Source organism: Pseudorasbora parva, chromosome 3, assembly GCF_024679245.1.
Source record: "Pseudorasbora parva isolate DD20220531a chromosome 3, ASM2467924v1, whole genome shotgun sequence".
NCBI lineage: Eukaryota > Metazoa > Chordata > Actinopteri > Cypriniformes > Gobionidae > Pseudorasbora > Pseudorasbora parva.
The window spans coordinates 51,886,048-51,904,423 of NC_090174.1; the positions used below are offsets into that span (position 1 = coordinate 51,886,048).

An 18,376-nucleotide genomic window follows, 5' to 3' on the forward strand; every position below is an offset into this window, starting at 1 on the left:
AGCAGAAGAAAGAAATTCATAAAATTTTGGAAGCGTGCATAAATGATGACATAAATTTTTTTTGGGGGTGAATTAATCACCAGAATTAATTGTTGATCACTGTCATAAAAAACATAGAAACAAAAAATAAATGTCAGATACATTTTTAAATAAATCACAGTGTTTAAATATTAATTTTAATTTACGATTTTCAAATCACAGGCAATTGTTAATTTGCTATCAGCCACCTCTGTCAAATATATAAATAAACTTGATTAATTATAATTTTCCAATCAATACACAATTGATGTTTTTTTTGTTGTTGTTGTAAAATGCATTTTCATTTTGTATCATATTTAATACTATTTTTTTCACTCTTTTGCAAAAGAAAGAAAGAAAGACCAAGGGTAATAAATTTAATTAAACTTGTTTTTCAACTTGTTTTTTAAAAATTCAGGCAGTGCTAAGGACAGCTCTCCTCCGCAACTGGGCTTTTTATTTTCGCTGTCGCATGCTCTGATTTCATCCGTCGCACGCGGGATTCCGCAGTTTACACAGGTACCGTGTTTACATTCCTATGACGGATTACGCAATGTTTATTTGAGCTTTTACTGACGATTCCCTGCAAAATAATCGCATGCTGATATATGTTGTTATGTCGCGCGTTGTTTTGTGCTTCTCCGTGCTTAATTTGGTTGTGTTTCTGCCATACCGTGTGCAGTAAGAGAGCAGGTTTCTGCCTGCAGTGAAGCTGTCAGGGTTTATCACAGCTGTCAACACTGAATGCTTCACTCATCCACTAAGTTACAGTCATGCTGTCAGCCTCGTCAGTGATCTGTTTTGTCTGAACTGTAGGGTTCGGACAGTTACAAGCTATGATCCATAGGCTACTCCATCTAATTTACACTAATATGGGATTACTATTGATGTCTGACACAACATGCTAAAACTGTATTTGTACATATGGTGGCCCCAAACAGCAACGCTTCATTTATGAAAGTCATTGCATTCAATCTACTGAAATATCAAACCAAGTGGTATTTTAACAAAAATTATTTCTCTTTTTTTCAGCACCATTGGGCAAATATAAATCTTTTTAGTGATAAAATGATTCTTGGGATACGGGAGCAACATATTTATATTATTATCAATATTACTGTAGTATATATATGAACCTCATCAGTCCCTTTACTGGTCTTTTTGCAAATCCATGCAAGTTTCATCACATATTAGAAATTAAACAGAAAAATAGCAATCAGATTCAAATGTTTTATTTAACACTTTACAATATAAGGTTCCATTAGTTAGTGTTGGTTAATGCATTAACCAACACTATTTAACAATAAGCAATATCATTTTTACAGCATTAATCTTTGTTAACTTTATTTAACAGAAATACAATTAATGCTTATTGCTAGTTAACATTAGCTCAGGTCCATTAAATAATGTTAACACATGCCACTTTTGATTTTATAATATTGTAAATTATGAAATGAACATTTAACTAGGATAAGAAATGCTTGTTTATTATTTAGTGCTTGTATATATGTTATTTTGTTCTAACTTTAACTAATGTTAGCAGATGGAACCTTGGAAATGGTTACCTCTTTTGTATTGTTAGGGGTTCAAGCATGAAATGCTGAAACCCTATTGTAATTGTACCGATTTTTATTATTAGGGGTTCAAGCACGAAGTGCTTGAAAACCTATTGTATTTGTGCCGGTTTATTATTCTGCCGTAAAACGCATCGTGCAGACCAAACCATAAGGGCTAGAGACTTGAAACTTGCCCAATAGGTAGTACAAAAATCGAGGAGAGGTTATCAAATTATGAGCCAGATTGGCCCATAGGTGGCGCTATAGCGATCAATTGCGCAAAACTGCTCATAACTCCTAGACCTTTGGCCGTAGCCTCAAGTGCCTTATATCGTTGGAATCCTTGGCTCGAGACGGACCAGACGCATGCCTCGGATTGGCTCGTGACCTGGGAAAATGTCCGGCTATTTTGGCTTTTTCCAAAAACCTACTTTTGCGAACTAGTCCCTGGTTTTTGGCCAAACCGGGACCAAACCAGTGCAGGCAGATTCTCTGGAGTCTGACTGTCAATAATCATTGAAAAAAAGTGGAAATTTGGGTTCAGGGTTCCTAAGGGCCGCCAAGTTTGAGGTGGGAGGAGCCCCTTTCGACTTAATTGGCTATAGCTCGTCAACGGAACGAGATATTTTCACCAGACTCAGCACAGCTATGTAAGAGCTCATTCTGTGGTCACCCGAAAAAGGACGTGGCAACTGGCCTCTTGGTGGCGCTTTAACTGTTAGAAAGGTCAACTACATTATCCTATGCAAAATGACATTTAAATGACTAAAAAATGTCTGTTCTGCGCAGAACTTCACCAAATTAGCTGAGCATGTGCACCCTATTATTGTAAAGCAGCGTGCAAACTTCCCTGGAGATCGGGCCGTCGGGAGAGGTATTACAGTTTAAAAGGGAAAAAATTTAAATAAAAAATAAAAATCATTTCCATGATAAATGAGCTGAAAATGCAAAAATCTACCGTGTTCCTCTCTGCCGGCCATGTCAGAACGCTTGATAAAGTTTTTGTAACCAGCAGCTCAAAAATCAGGCGCCGAGACCCTATAGTTTTTTTTTTATAAGCCTTTTTAGGCCCTTTTACGCCTCTGTTATTAGGGGTTCAAGCACGAAGTGCTTGAAAACCTATTGTATTTGTGCCGGTTTATTATTCTGCCGTAAAACGCATCGTGCAGACCAAACCATAAGGGCTAGAGACTTGAAACTTGCCCAATAGGTAGTACAAAAATCGAGGAGAGGTTATCAAATTATGAGCCAGATTGGCCCATAGGTGGCGCTATAGCGATCAATTGCGCAAAACTGCTCATAACTCCTAGACCTTTGGCCGTAGCCTCAAGTGCCTTATATCGTTGGAATCCTTGGCTCGAGACGGACCAGACGCATGCCTCGGATTGGCTCGTGACCTGGGAAAATGTCCGGCTATTTTGGCTTTTTCCAAAAACCTACTTTTGCGAACTAGTCCCTGGTTTTTGGCCAAACCGGGACCAAACCAGTGCAGGCAGATTCTCTGGAGTCTGACTGTCAATAATCATTGAAAAAAAGTGGAAATTTGGGTTCAGGGTTCCTAAGGGCCGCCAAGTTTGAGGTGGGAGGAGCCCCTTTCGACTTAATTGGCTATAGCTCGTCAACGGAACGAGATATTTTCACCAGACTCAGCACAGCTATGTAAGAGCTCATTCTGTGGTCACCCGAAAAAGGACGTGGCAACTGGCCTCTTGGTGGCGCTTTAACTGTTAGAAAGGTCAACTACATTATCCTATGCAAAATGACATTTAAATGACTAAAAAATGTCTGTTCTGCGCAGAACTTCACCAAATTAGCTGAGCATGTGCACCCTATTATTGTAAAGCAGCGTGCAAACTTTCCTGGAGATCGGGCCGTCGGGAGAGGTATTACAGTTTAAAAGGGAAAAAATTTAAATAAAAAATAAAAATCATTTCCATGATAAATGAGCTGAAAATGCAAAAATCTACCGTGTTCCTCTCTGCCGGCCATGTCAGAACGCTTGATAAAGTTTTTGTAACCAGCAGCTCAAAAATCAGGCGCCGAGACCCTATAGTTTTTTTTTTATAAGCCTTTTTAGGCCCTTTTACGCCTCTGTTATTAGGGGTTCAAGCACGAAGTGCTTGAAAACCTATTGTATTTGTGCCGGTTTATTATTCTGCCGTAAAACGCATCGTGCAGACCAAACCATAAGGGCTAGAGACTTGAAACTTGCCCAATAGGTAGTACAAAAATCGAGGAGAGGTTATCAAATTATGAGCCAGATTGGCCCATAGGTGGCGCTATAGCGATCAATTGCGCAAAACTGCTCATAACTCCTAGACCTTTGGCCGTAGCCTCAAGTGCCTTATATCGTTGGAATCCTTGGCTCGAGACGGACCAGACGCATGCCTCGGATTGGCTCGTGACCTGGGAAAATGTCCGGCTATTTTGGCTTTTTCCAAAAACCTACTTTTGCGAACTAGTCCCTGGTTTTTGGCCAAACCGGGACCAAACCAGTGCAGGCAGATTCTCTGGAGTCTGACTGTCGATAATCATTGAAAAAAAGTGGAAATTTGGGTTCAGGGTTCCTAAGGGCCGCCAAGTTTGAGGTGGGAGGAGCCCCTTTCGACTTAATTGGCTATAGCTCGTCAACGGAATGAGATATTTTCACCAGACTCAGCACAGCTATGTAAGAGCTCATTCTGTGGTCACCCGAAAAAGGACGTGGCAACTGGCCTCTTGGTGGCGCTTTAACTGTTAGAAAGGTCAACTACATTATCCTATGCAAAATGACATTTAAATGACTAAAAAATGTCTGTTCTGCGCAGAACTTCACCAAATTAGCTGAGCATGTGCACCCTATTATTGTAAAGCAGCGTGCAAACTTTCCTGGAGATCGGGCCGTCGGGAGAGGTATTACAGTTTAAAAGGGAAAAAATTTAAATAAAAAATAAAAATCATTTCCATGATAAATGAGCTGAAAATGCAAAAATCTACCGTGTTCCTCTCTGCCGGCCATGTCAGAACGCTTGATAAAGTTTTTGTAACCAGCAGCTCAAAAATCAGGCGCCGAGACCCTATAGTTTTTTTTTTATAAGCCTTTTTAGGCCCTTTTACGCCTCTGTTATTAGGGGTTCAAGCACGAAGTGCTTGAAAACCTATTGTATTTGTGCCGGTTTATTATTCTGCCGTAAAACGCATCGTGCAGACCAAACCATAAGGGCTAGAGACTTGAAACTTGCCCAATAGGTAGTACAAAAATCGAGGAGAGGTTATCAAATTATGAGCCAGATTGGCCCATAGGTGGCGCTATAGCGATCAATTGCGCAAAACTGCTCATAACTCCTAGACCTTTGGCCGTAGCCTCAAGTGCCTTATATCGTTGGAATCCTTGGCTCGAGACGGACCAGACGCATGCCTCGGATTGGCTCGTGACCTGGGAAAATGTCCGGCTATTTTGGCTTTTTCCAAAAACCTACTTTTGCGAACTAGTCCCTGGTTTTTGGCCAAACCGGGACCAAACCAGTGCAGGCAGATTCTCTGGAGTCTGACTGTCAATAATCATTGAAAAAAAGTGGAAATTTGGGTTCAGGGTTCCTAAGGGCCGCCAAGTTTGAGGTGGGAGGAGCCCCTTTCGACTTAATTGGCTATAGCTCGTCAACGGAACGAGATATTTTCACCAGACTCAGCACAGCTATGTAAGAGCTCATTCTGTGGTCACCCGAAAAAGGACGTGGCAACTGGCCTCTTGGTGGCGCTTTAACTGTTAGAAAGGTCAACTACATTATCCTATGCAAAATGACATTTAAATGACTAAAAAATGTCTGTTCTGCGCAGAACTTCACCAAATTAGCTGAGCATGTGCACCCTATTATTGTAAAGCAGCGTGCAAACTTTCCTGGAGATCGGGCCGTCGGGAGAGGTATTACAGTTTAAAAGGGAAAAAATTTAAATAAAAAATAAAAATCATTTCCATGATAAATGAGCTGAAAATGCAAAAATCTACCGTGTTCCTCTCTGCCGGCCATGTCAGAACGCTTGATAAAGTTTTTGTAACCAGCAGCTCAAAAATCAGGCGCCGAGACCCTATAGTTTTTTTTTTATAAGCCTTTTTAGGCCCTTTTACGCCTCTGTTATTAGGGGTTCAAGCACGAAGTGCTTGAAAACCTATTGTATTTGTGCCGGTTTATTATTCTGCCGTAAAACGCATCGTGCAGACCAAACCATAAGGGCTAGAGACTTGAAACTTGCCCAATAGGTAGTACAAAAATCGAGGAGAGGTTATCAAATTATGAGCCAGATTGGCCCATAGGTGGCGCTATAGCGATCAATTGCGCAAAACTGCTCATAACTCCTAGACCTTTGGCCGTAGCCTCAAGTGCCTTATATCGTTGGAATCCTTGGCTCGAGACGGACCAGACGCATGCCTCGGATTGGCTCGTGACCTGGGAAAATGTCCGGCTATTTTGGCTTTTTCCAAAAACCTACTTTTGCGAACTAGTCCCTGGTTTTTGGCCAAACCGGGACCAAACCAGTGCAGGCAGATTCTCTGGAGTCTGACTGTCAATAATCATTGAAAAAAAGTGGAAATTTGGGTTCAGGGTTCCTAAGGGCCGCCAAGTTTGAGGTGGGAGGAGCCCCTTTCGACTTAATTGGCTATAGCTCGTCAACGGAACGAGATATTTTCACCAGACTCAGCACAGCTATGTAAGAGCTCATTCTGTGGTCACCCGAAAAAGGACGTGGCAACTGGCCTCTTGGTGGCGCTTTAACTGTTAGAAAGGTCAACTACATTATCCTATGCAAAATGACATTTAAATGACTAAAAAATGTCTGTTCTGCGCAGAACTTCACCAAATTAGCTGAGCATGTGCACCCTATTATTGTAAAGCAGCGTGCAAACTTTCCTGGAGATCGGGCCGTCGGGAGAGGTATTACAGTTTAAAAGGGAAAAAATTTAAATAAAAAATAAAAATCATTTCCATGATAAATGAGCTGAAAATGCAAAAATCTACCGTGTTCCTCTCTGCCGGCCATGTCAGAACGCTTGATAAAGTTTTTGTAACCAGCAGCTCAAAAATCAGGCGCCGAGACCCTATAGTTTTTTTTTTATAAGCCTTTTTAGGCCCTTTTACGCCTCTGTTATTAGGGGTTCAAGCACGAAGTGCTTGAAAACCTATTGTATTTGTGCCGGTTTATTATTCTGCCGTAAAACGCATCGTGCAGACCAAACCATAAGGGCTAGAGACTTGAAACTTGCCCAATAGGTAGTACAAAAATCGAGGAGAGGTTATCAAATTATGAGCCAGATTGGCCCATAGGTGGCGCTATAGCGATCAATTGCGCAAAACTGCTCATAACTCCTAGACCTTTGGCCGTAGCCTCAAGTGCCTTATATCGTTGGAATCCTTGGCTCGAGACGGACCAGACGCATGCCTCGGATTGGCTCGTGACCTGGGAAAATGTCCGGCTATTTTGGCTTTTTCCAAAAACCTACTTTTGCGAACTAGTCCCTGGTTTTTGGCCAAACCGGGACCAAACCAGTGCAGGCAGATTCTCTGGAGTCTGACTGTCGATAATCATTGAAAAAAAGTGGAAATTTGGGTTCAGGGTTCCTAAGGGCCGCCAAGTTTGAGGTGGGAGGAGCCCCTTTCGACTTAATTGGCTATAGCTCGTCAACGGAATGAGATATTTTCACCAGACTCAGCACAGCTATGTAAGAGCTCATTCTGTGGTCACCCGAAAAAGGACGTGGCAACTGGCCTCTTGGTGGCGCTTTAACTGTTAGAAAGGTCAACTACATTATCCTATGCAAAATGACATTTAAATGACTAAAAAATGTCTGTTCTGCGCAGAACTTCACCAAATTAGCTGAGCATGTGCACCCTATTATTGTAAAGCAGCGTGCAAACTTTCCTGGAGATCGGGCCGTCGGGAGAGGTATTACAGTTTAAAAGGGAAAAAATTTAAATAAAAAATAAAAATCATTTCCATGATAAATGAGCTGAAAATGCAAAAATCTACCGTGTTCCTCTCTGCCGGCCATGTCAGAACGCTTGATAAAGTTTTTGTAACCAGCAGCTCAAAAATCAGGCGCCGAGACCCTATAGTTTTTTTTTTATAAGCCTTTTTAGGCCCTTTTACGCCTCTGTTATTAGGGGTTCAAGCACGAAGTGCTTGAAAACCTATTGTATTTGTGCCGGTTTATTATTCTGCCGTAAAACGCATCGTGCAGACCAAACCATAAGGGCTAGAGACTTGAAACTTGCCCAATAGGTAGTACAAAAATCGAGGAGAGGTTATCAAATTATGAGCCAGATTGGCCCATAGGTGGCGCTATAGCGATCAATTGCGCAAAACTGCTCATAACTCCTAGACCTTTGGCCGTAGCCTCAAGTGCCTTATATCGTTGGAATCCTTGGCTCGAGACGGACCAGACGCATGCCTCGGATTGGCTCGTGACCTGGGAAAATGTCCGGCTATTTTGGCTTTTTCCAAAAACCTACTTTTGCGAACTAGTCCCTGGTTTTTGGCCAAACCGGGACCAAACCAGTGCAGGCAGATTCTCTGGAGTCTGACTGTCAATAATCATTGAAAAAAAGTGGAAATTTGGGTTCAGGGTTCCTAAGGGCCGCCAAGTTTGAGGTGGGAGGAGCCCCTTTCGACTTAATTGGCTATAGCTCGTCAACGGAACGAGATATTTTCACCAGACTCAGCACAGCTATGTAAGAGCTCATTCTGTGGTCACCCGAAAAAGGACGTGGCAACTGGCCTCTTGGTGGCGCTTTAACTGTTAGAAAGGTCAACTACATTATCCTATGCAAAATGACATTTAAATGACTAAAAAATGTCTGTTCTGCGCAGAACTTCACCAAATTAGCTGAGCATGTGCACCCTATTATTGTAAAGCAGCGTGCAAACTTTCCTGGAGATCGGGCCGTCGGGAGAGGTATTACAGTTTAAAAGGGAAAAAATTTAAATAAAAAATAAAAATCATTTCCATGATAAATGAGCTGAAAATGCAAAAATCTACCGTGTTCCTCTCTGCCGGCCATGTCAGAACGCTTGATAAAGTTTTTGTAACCAGCAGCTCAAAAATCAGGCGCCGAGACCCTATAGTTTTTTTTTTATAAGCCTTTTTAGGCCCTTTTACGCCTCTGTTATTAGGGGTTCAAGCACGAAGTGCTTGAAAACCTATTGTATTTGTGCCGGTTTATTATTCTGCCGTAAAACGCATCGTGCAGACCAAACCATAAGGGCTAGAGACTTGAAACTTGCCCAATAGGTAGTACAAAAATCGAGGAGAGGTTATCAAATTATGAGCCAGATTGGCCCATAGGTGGCGCTATAGCGATCAATTGCGCAAAACTGCTCATAACTCCTAGACCTTTGGCCGTAGCCTCAAGTGCCTTATATCGTTGGAATCCTTGGCTCGAGACGGACCAGACGCATGCCTCGGATTGGCTCGTGACCTGGGAAAATGTCCGGCTATTTTGGCTTTTTCCAAAAACCTACTTTTGCGAACTAGTCCCTGGTTTTTGGCCAAACCGGGACCAAACCAGTGCAGGCAGATTCTCTGGAGTCTGACTGTCAATAATCATTGAAAAAAAGTGGAAATTTGGGTTCAGGGTTCCTAAGGGCCGCCAAGTTTGAGGTGGGAGGAGCCCCTTTCGACTTAATTGGCTATAGCTCGTCAACGGAACGAGATATTTTCACCAGACTCAGCACAGCTATGTAAGAGCTCATTCTGTGGTCACCCGAAAAAGGACGTGGCAACTGGCCTCTTGGTGGCGCTTTAACTGTTAGAAAGGTCAACTACATTATCCTATGCAAAATGACATTTAAATGACTAAAAAATGTCTGTTCTGCGCAGAACTTCACCAAATTAGCTGAGCATGTGCACCCTATTATTGTAAAGCAGCGTGCAAACTTTCCTGGAGATCGGGCCGTCGGGAGAGGTATTACAGTTTAAAAGGGAAAAAATTTAAATAAAAAATAAAAATCATTTCCATGATAAATGAGCTGAAAATGCAAAAATCTACCGTGTTCCTCTCTGCCGGCCATGTCAGAACGCTTGATAAAGTTTTTGTAACCAGCAGCTCAAAAATCAGGCGCCGAGACCCTATAGTTTTTTTTTTTATAAGCCTTTTTAGGCCCTTTTACGCCTCTGTTATTAGGGGTTCAAGCACGAAGTGCTTGAAAACCTATTGTATTTGTGCCGGTTTATTATTCTGCCGTAAAACGCATCGTGCAGACCAAACCATAAGGGCTAGAGACTTGAAACTTGCCCAATAGGTAGTACAAAAATCGAGGAGAGGTTATCAAATTATGAGCCAGATTGGCCCATAGGTGGCGCTATAGCGATCAATTGCGCAAAACTGCTCATAACTCCTAGACCTTTGGCCGTAGCCTCAAGTGCCTTATATCGTTGGAATCCTTGGCTCGAGACGGACCAGACGCATGCCTCGGATTGGCTCGTGACCTGGGAAAATGTCCGGCTATTTTGGCTTTTTCCAAAAACCTACTTTTGCGAACTAGTCCCTGGTTTTTGGCCAAACCGGGACCAAACCAGTGCAGGCAGATTCTCTGGAGTCTGACTGTCAATAATCATTGAAAAAAAGTGGAAATTTGGGTTCAGGGTTCCTAAGGGCCGCCAAGTTTGAGGTGGGAGGAGCCCCTTTCGACTTAATTGGCTATAGCTCGTCAACGGAACGAGATATTTTCACCAGACTCAGCACAGCTATGTAAGAGCTCATTCTGTGGTCACCCGAAAAAGGACGTGGCAACTGGCCTCTTGGTGGCGCTTTAACTGTTAGAAAGGTCAACTACATTATCCTATGCAAAATGACATTTAAATGACAAAAAAATGTCTGTTCTGCGCAGAACTTCACCAAATTAGCTGAGCATGTGCACCCTATTATTGTAAAGCAGCGTGCAAACTTTCCTGGAGATCGGGCCGTCGGGAGAGGTATTACAGTTTAAAAGGGAAAAAATTTAAATAAAAAATAAAAATCATTTCCATGATAAATGAGCTGAAAATGCAAAAATCTACCGTGTTCCTCTCTGCCGGCCATGTCAGAACGCTTGATAAAGTTTTTGTAACCAGCAGCTCAAAAATCAGGCGCCGAGACCCTATAGTTTTTTTTTTATAAGCCTTTTTAGGCCCTTTTACGCCTCTGTTATTAGGGGTTCAAGCACGAAGTGCTTGAAAACCTATTGTATTTGTGCCGGTTTATTATTCTGCCGTAAAACGCATCGTGCAGACCAAACCATAAGGGCTAGAGACTTGAAACTTGCCCAATAGGTAGTACAAAAATCGAGGAGAGGTTATCAAATTATGAGCCAGATTGGCCCATAGGTGGCGCTATAGCGATCAATTGCGCAAAACTGCTCATAACTCCTAGACCTTTGGCTGTAGCCTCAAGTGCCTTATATCGTTGGAATCCTTGGCTCGAGACGGACCAGACGCATGCCTCGGATTGGCTCGCTCTTCAGGCGCCAATTTTGAGATATTTTGGGTTTTTTGAAAAACCTACTTTTGCAAACTGGTGCCTGGTTTTTTGACCTATCGGAACCAAACCAGTGCAGAAATATTCTCTGGAGTCAGGTTATCAATAATCATTGAAAAAAAGTTGAAACTTTGATTCAATTTTGCTAAGGGGCATCAAAATGGACGTTCAAGGCGGAGCCTATTTTATTAATAAGGCTATAACTCAAGAAAGAAATGAGATATCATCACCAAACTTGGTGCACTTATGTATGGGCTCAATCTTTGGTCACGATAAAAAAATCGCGATGATTGGGCTCTAGGTGGCGCTATAATGTTAAAAAAACATAAAAACGGCTATAACCACCTGACTGTTAGTCTGATTGACTTGAAAATTGGTATGCAGTATCTTGGTCCAAGGCTACATGTATGTATATGAGGACATCAGCGTATCTCAATCAACATGGCCGCCATCGGCCAATGAAGTTGATACCTATAAGACAAGGTTAACGGAGGCAAATCAGAACGAAACTTGATGGGCATGTTTGACTCATGGCCCTAGAGGTCTGTAAGAATTTTGAAAGAAATCAACCACTAGTTGGCGCTAACGAGTTTTATGGCTCTGTAATCACGTGGTGTTTGACATATCCACACCATATGCATATCAATTGATAGATCTCCTCATGTTAAATAACTTTGCCTCTAGAGCCATTGCTGTCAATCAAATCGTTCATTAAATATTTGCAATTATGTTAAAAACCTACTTTTGCAAACTAGTCCCTGGTTTTTTACCCGATTGGAACCAAACCAGTCTAGGACAATTCTCTGGACTCTCTAGAGCAATCATCTTTGAAAAAAAAGTTGAACTTTTGCATTTGGATGGCCATAACAGGGACATTTAGAAAAGAGGTGTGGCAAAATACATTCAAAAGCCTATAAATACTAAGGGAAAACTCAAAACTTCACGACAATTGTTGGGTATATGTGGCATAACATGCTGAAGAAGCATGCAAAGTTTTATGGAGATCATACCATAGGTGGTGCTATACTGTTAAAAAGCTTTAAAACCATGCATTTCCTTTGGTAAATTCCCTTAATTGGCTGTAAATGGCCTTTTCCATCTGTTATCATATAATGTTCAAATCATTTGTTAGATCTGCTCATTCTGACTCTCTAGATCAATTGAGAATGAGATGTCGTCACGACACAGTGCCCCGCCCATAGAGATCACGGAATCCTCCCCCTTCTGCCATTTTGGGAGGATAGTACTCGCCTTAGTGGATTCGGACAGAGACTGGAGAAGAGATATTCTGATGATTATTAAGTACAACATTTTCTAAACTCAATGTAACATGAAGTTTTAATCCACCCAAGCCGAGCTGAGAAAGCAGCTGCTGATAAACATACGCTATAATTCACCACAGGGTGTCAGTCATCGTCTAAACTCGTGACCGCGAAGCTGAAGTGTGTAACACCTGATGAATACGATCCTTTATTTATTTGTATTAAACATTTTGATCACTATTCTGTCATTTTCACTATCAATCATTTTACTGTATGTAATTTACATGTTTATGCCCAAAACGCTTAATTAATATTCAAAGTAGGCCTATAGTTGACAAATTTTCCTCTAACGTTACATTAATTTAAGGCACGTACCGAGCATTTGTTCTACTTAAGAAGGCTGGACTAAAAGCACCAGCACACACAAGCGATCCTTTTTATTAGTCAGATTCATTTAGAAATCAAAACTCAACAGGTATTAAATATGATCAGTACAAGAAAAACTCTTACTGAGAGGACGAGCACTGGACTGCTGCAGGATAGTGGGGAGATTTATTTATTTATTATTCAGAATGCACAGCAAATATATGTATAGAAACATTTCAGGAAGGTAGTAAAGCGTCTAACATTAGGTCTCTGTTCCATTGTGCTGCAGGCAGCTCGTATGGGTCGACGTTTTTGATCTCAGCCAGCTTAAATACCTCTGCCTGGCGCTGGTAGTAAGTTTCTCCCTGTAAAAGGCCTCCATTTCTCCGTTTAAACGCGGTGATGATAATTCCTCAAGCCGTCTTTCCTGCTCCGATCTCTGTATCGCTCTTACAATGTTGCCCCTGGCAACCGATAGCGTAGGATCCCAAAATGGTGGACGGGCTCAGACACCGCCCAATTCGTCACGTGACAGCAAGCTACCATGACATATGTCCTCATTCTCAATAATTATCCAAAAAAATTACTTTTGCATTTGGATAGCTATAATAGGGTCATATCAAAATGTGACTTTGACCAAGTGTACCTAAACCTTTAACTCCTCAATAAATGTTTAGATCTTCTCAAAAATAGTTTGAGAAAGTAAATGTGACAAGTGACTCTAAACAAGCATTCAAACTTTTATGGAGATTGGTCTATAGGTGGCGCTATAACTATAAAAGCTTTTATGCGTTTGCTATGCTAAATTTCCTGTAATTGTTGTAAATGGTCTTTTGTATCTATTATCGTATAATGTTCAAATGATTTGTTAGATCTGCTCATTCTGACAGGTCAATAATTATCCAAAATGACTGGCATTTGCATTTGGATGGCTATAATTGGGTAATTTCAATATGTGGCCTTGACCAAGTGTCCCCGAAACCCTTTAATAAATCCTCAATGAATGCTCAGATCTTCATTTTATCTCAGTTTTAATTAATTTAATGCTTTAAGGCCTTAAATACAAAAGACCTTAACTGTTTAAAGGCCTTAAATGCTTGAACCCCGCTAAATGCTGCTTGCAGCTTTAATTAGGGGTTCAAGCACGAAGTGCTGAAACCCTATTGTAATTGTACTGATTTTTATTATTATTATTATTCTGCCGTAAAACTCATCGTGCAGACCAAACCGTAAATGCTAGAGACTTCAAACTTTGTCAATAGGTAGTCCAAAAATCGAGGAGAGGTTATCAAATTATGAGCCAGATTGGCCAATAGGTGGCGCTACAGCAACCAAAAACGCGAAATGGCTCATAACTCCTAAACCCTTGCTTCTAAGGGTCAAGTGTCTTATATCATTCGAAAGCTGAGACCATGACGAACAAAACGTATATCTCCGATTTAATTTCCGGTATGCAAATTTTTCCGCCATTTTGAATTTTGTCAAAAACCTACTTTTGCGAACTAGTCCCTGGTTTTTTGACATATCGGAACCAAACCAGTGCCAAAATGTTCTCTCTAGTCTGAATATCAATAATTATCAAAAAAAAAGTAGAAATTTTGACTCATGAACGAAAAGGGGCGTGGAAATGTACATTTAAGGCGGAGCCTATTTTATTAAAGAGGCTATAACTCCAGCAAGAAATGAGATATCTTCACCAAACTTGGTACACATGTTTATGGGCTCAGTATTTGGTCACGATAAAAAAATCGCGACGATTGGCCACTTGGTGGCGCTATAACATGGAAAAAACACAAAAAGGGCTATAACCACGCGACCGCTAGTCCGATTGACTTGAAAATTGGTAAACAGTGTCTTGGCCCAAGGTACCATGTCTGTCTATGAGAACATTGGCGTATCTCAAAAAACATGGCCGCCATCGGCCAATGAAATTTGAGCACCTATTAGACAGGGTTAACGGAGGTCCATCGGAACGAAACTCAGTGGGCATGTTTAACTCATGGTCCTAGAGGTCTGTAAGAATTTTGAAAGAAATTGGCCTCTAGTTGGCGCTAACGAGTTTTATGGCTCTGCAATCACGTGGCGTTGCACACATCTGCAAAATATGCATATCATATGATAGATCTTCTCATGTTGAACAACTTTGCCTCTAGAACCATTGCTGTCAATCAAATCATTAAATAAATATTTGCAATTATGTTAAAAACCTACTTTTGCGAACTAGTCCCTGGTTTTTTGCCCAATCAGAACCAAACCAGTCTAGGACAATTCTCTGGACTCTCTAGATCAATAATTATCAAAAAAAAGTTGATTTTTTTGCATTTGGATGGCTATAAAAGGGCCATTTAGAAAAGAGGCGTGGCAAAATACACTCAAAAGCCTATAAATCCTAAGGGGAAACTCAAAACTTCACGAAAATTGTTGGGTATATGTGGCATAACATGTTGAAGACACATGCAAAGTTTTATGGAGATCGGAGTATAGGGGGCGCTATAAATGTTAAAAAGCTATGAAAACCATGTATTCCCTATGGTGAATTGCCTGTAAATTGTATTTTCCATCTCTGTAATCATGTGGGGTTAAAACAGCCACATAATATGCATATATTATGATAGATCTTCTCATACTGAACAACTTTGCCTCTAAAACCAATACTGTCAATCAAATCTTTATTTAAATATTCACAATTATGTTAAAAACCTCGTTTTGCAAACTAGTCCTAGGTTTTTTGCCTGATCGGAACCAAACCACAGCAGTATGATTCTCTGCACTCTCCTGATCAATTCATATTTAGACTTTATAAAGTCATTATTATAATATTTAAAATCACATTTTGTCAGTTTATCACTTCATTTCACCTGATATCTCTCAAATTCATTCAGTGCTTAAAAGCCTTTCATGCAAAAGGTGTCAAATGCTTAAAAACCTTAAATGGCTTGAACCCCGCTAAATGCTGCTCGCAGCTTTAATTATTATTATTATTCTGCCGTAAAACTCATCGTGCAGACCAAACCGTAAGGCCTAGAGACTTGAAACTTTGTCAATAGGTAGTCCAAAAATCGAGGAGAGGTTCTCAAATTATGAGCCAGATTGGCCAATAGGTGGCGCTATAGCGCAAAAAACAAAAAAAAGTCACTATTTTGCTTATATCTCAAAAACCCATTGTCGCACAATCAAGTGTCTTACATCATTGGAATCCTTGGCTCAAGCCGAACAAAAAACATAGGAGGTATTTTATTTCCGGTATGCAAATTTTTCCGCCATTTTGAATTTTGTCAAAAACCTACTTTTGCGAACTAGTCCCTGGTTTTTTGACATATCAGAACCAAACCAGTGCCAAAATGTTCTGTCTGGTCTGAATATCAATAATTATCAAAAATATGTTGAAATTTTGACTCATGAACGAAAAAGGGCGTGGAAATGTACATTTAAGGCGGAGCCGATTTTACTAAAGAGGCTATAACTACAGCAAGAAATGAGATATCTTCACCAAACTTGGTACACATGTGTATGGGCTCAGTCTTTGGTCACGATAAAAAAATCGCGACGATTGGCCACTTGGTGGCGCTATAACATGGAAAAAACACAAAAAGGGCTATAACCACGCGACCGCTAGTCCGATTGACTGGAAAATTGGTATGCAATGTCTTGGCCCAAGGTACCATGTCTGTCTATGAGAACATTGGCGTATCTCAAAAAACATGGCCGCCATCGGCCAATGAAATTTGAGCACCTATTAGACAGGGTTAACGGAGGTCGATCGGAACAAAACTCAGTGGGCATGTTTAACTTATGGTCCTAGAGGTCTGTAAGAATTTTGAAAGAAATCGGCCACTAGCTGGCGCTAACGAGTTTTATGGTTCTGCAATCACGTGGCGTTGCACACATCGGCAAAATATGCATATCATATGATAGATCTCCTCATGTTGAACAACTTTGCCTCCAGAACCATTGCTGTCAATCAAATCATTAAATAAATTTTTGCAATTATGTTAAAAACCTACTTTTGCGAACTAGTCCCTGGTTTTTTGCCCAATCAGAACCAAACCAGTCTAGGACAATTCTCTGGACTCTCTAGATCAATAATTATCAAAAAAAAGTAGATTTTTTGCATTTGGATGGCTATAACAGGGCCATTTAGAAAAGAGGCGTGGCAAAATACACTCAAAAGCCTATAAATCCTAAGGGAAAACTCAAAACTTCACGGAAATTGTTGGGTATATGTGGCATAACATGTTGAAGACACATGCAAAGTTTTATGGAGATCGGAGTATAGGGGGCGCTATAAGTGTTAAAAAGCTTTGAAAACCATGTATTCCCTATGGTGAATCTCTGTAATCAGGTGGGGTTAAAACAGCCACATAATATGCATATATTATGATAGATCTTCTCATACTGAACAACTTTGCCTCTATAACCAATACTGTCAATCAAATCTTTATTTAAATATTCACAATTATGTTAAAAACCTCGTTTTGCAAACTAGTCCTAGGTTTTTTGCCTGATCGGAACCAAACCACAGCAGTATGATTCTCTGCACTCTCCTGATCAATTCATATTTAGACTTTATAAAGTCATTATTATAATATTTAAAATCACATTTTGTCAGTTTATCACTTCATTTCACCTGATATCTCTCAAATTCATTCAGTGCTTAAAAGCCTTTCATGCAAAAGGTGTCAAATGCTTAAAAACCTTAAATGGCTTGAACCCCGCTAAATGCTGCTCGCAGCTTTAATTTTTATTGTAATCGTATGTAAGTTTCAGGCCATGCTATACTACCATTCTAAAGTTTGATGTCAGTAAGATATTTTTATATATTTTGATTAATTTAATACAGTACGTGTACGTTTTTTGTTAAAAGAGGCAGTAAATACTAGCCTGACAAGCCAGACCTACATCAAGATGTTTGGTCTGGAAACTCACCATTGACAGGGATCAATCCAAGGGGCGGATTTGTCTTTCAAACTCCCTCTGCACGCGATAGGATAGCGCTACACCAACCAGAGCAACGAAGGTGAAACAGAGCTTGTTGATAGATTAAACATTCACTGTATCCGGTCGGCTAAACTACGAACACATCTTCCCTTTTTAAGAATTACTTCAGTGCCGTTCTTTTCTCAGAGAAAAGCTTAACCTCAAGTCTTCTAGAGTCGCGGTCAAAGCTGATTCAAAAGACCACCGTTCGCCAGTTTCTGTGTTTGCTAGAAGCACGCAAACGCAACTCGGCCGTCATCATTATGGCCCCGCCCACCGACTCTATACACGATGTGATTGGCCCGGCAAAGAGTTAGGGGAATACAGCTCAGAAGGGTATTGAGATTTGCTAGACGACACTCGCGGGCAGATTAGATTTGCTGCCGCTAGGGTGCGTCTAGATTTCTAGGCTAAGTAAATACATTTATGAACAATGAATACTGAAGAAAAAAAAGTTTCACAAAAATATTAAGCAGCACAACATTGATGATTAATATTTATCGAGCAGCAAATCAGCATTTCTGAAGGATCATGTGACACAGCATCAGTCTGGACTCTGGAGGAATGATGCTGAAAATTCAGCTTTGATCACAGAAATAAATTACATTTTAAAATATAAAAAATTTAAAATTATATTCTAATAGAAACTGTTATTTTAAATTGTAACGATATTTATATGATTGATTTTTACTGTTTTTTTTATCAAAAG

The 18,376-nt window shown here is 40.5% G+C and overlaps 1 protein-coding gene across 1 annotated transcript in view; it reads left to right on the forward strand.

Annotated features, from left to right (window-relative positions):
- Positions 1-500: 500 nt before the first annotated feature.
- Positions 501-18,376, forward strand: part of gnb1l (guanine nucleotide binding protein (G protein), beta polypeptide 1-like) — a 65,465-nt gene continuing 47,589 nt past the window's right edge. The window contains exon 1 of the mRNA XM_067439426.1: positions 501-537. The gene's annotated coding sequence lies outside the window, so the exon portion shown is untranslated. The remainder of the gene's footprint in view (positions 538-18,376) is intronic.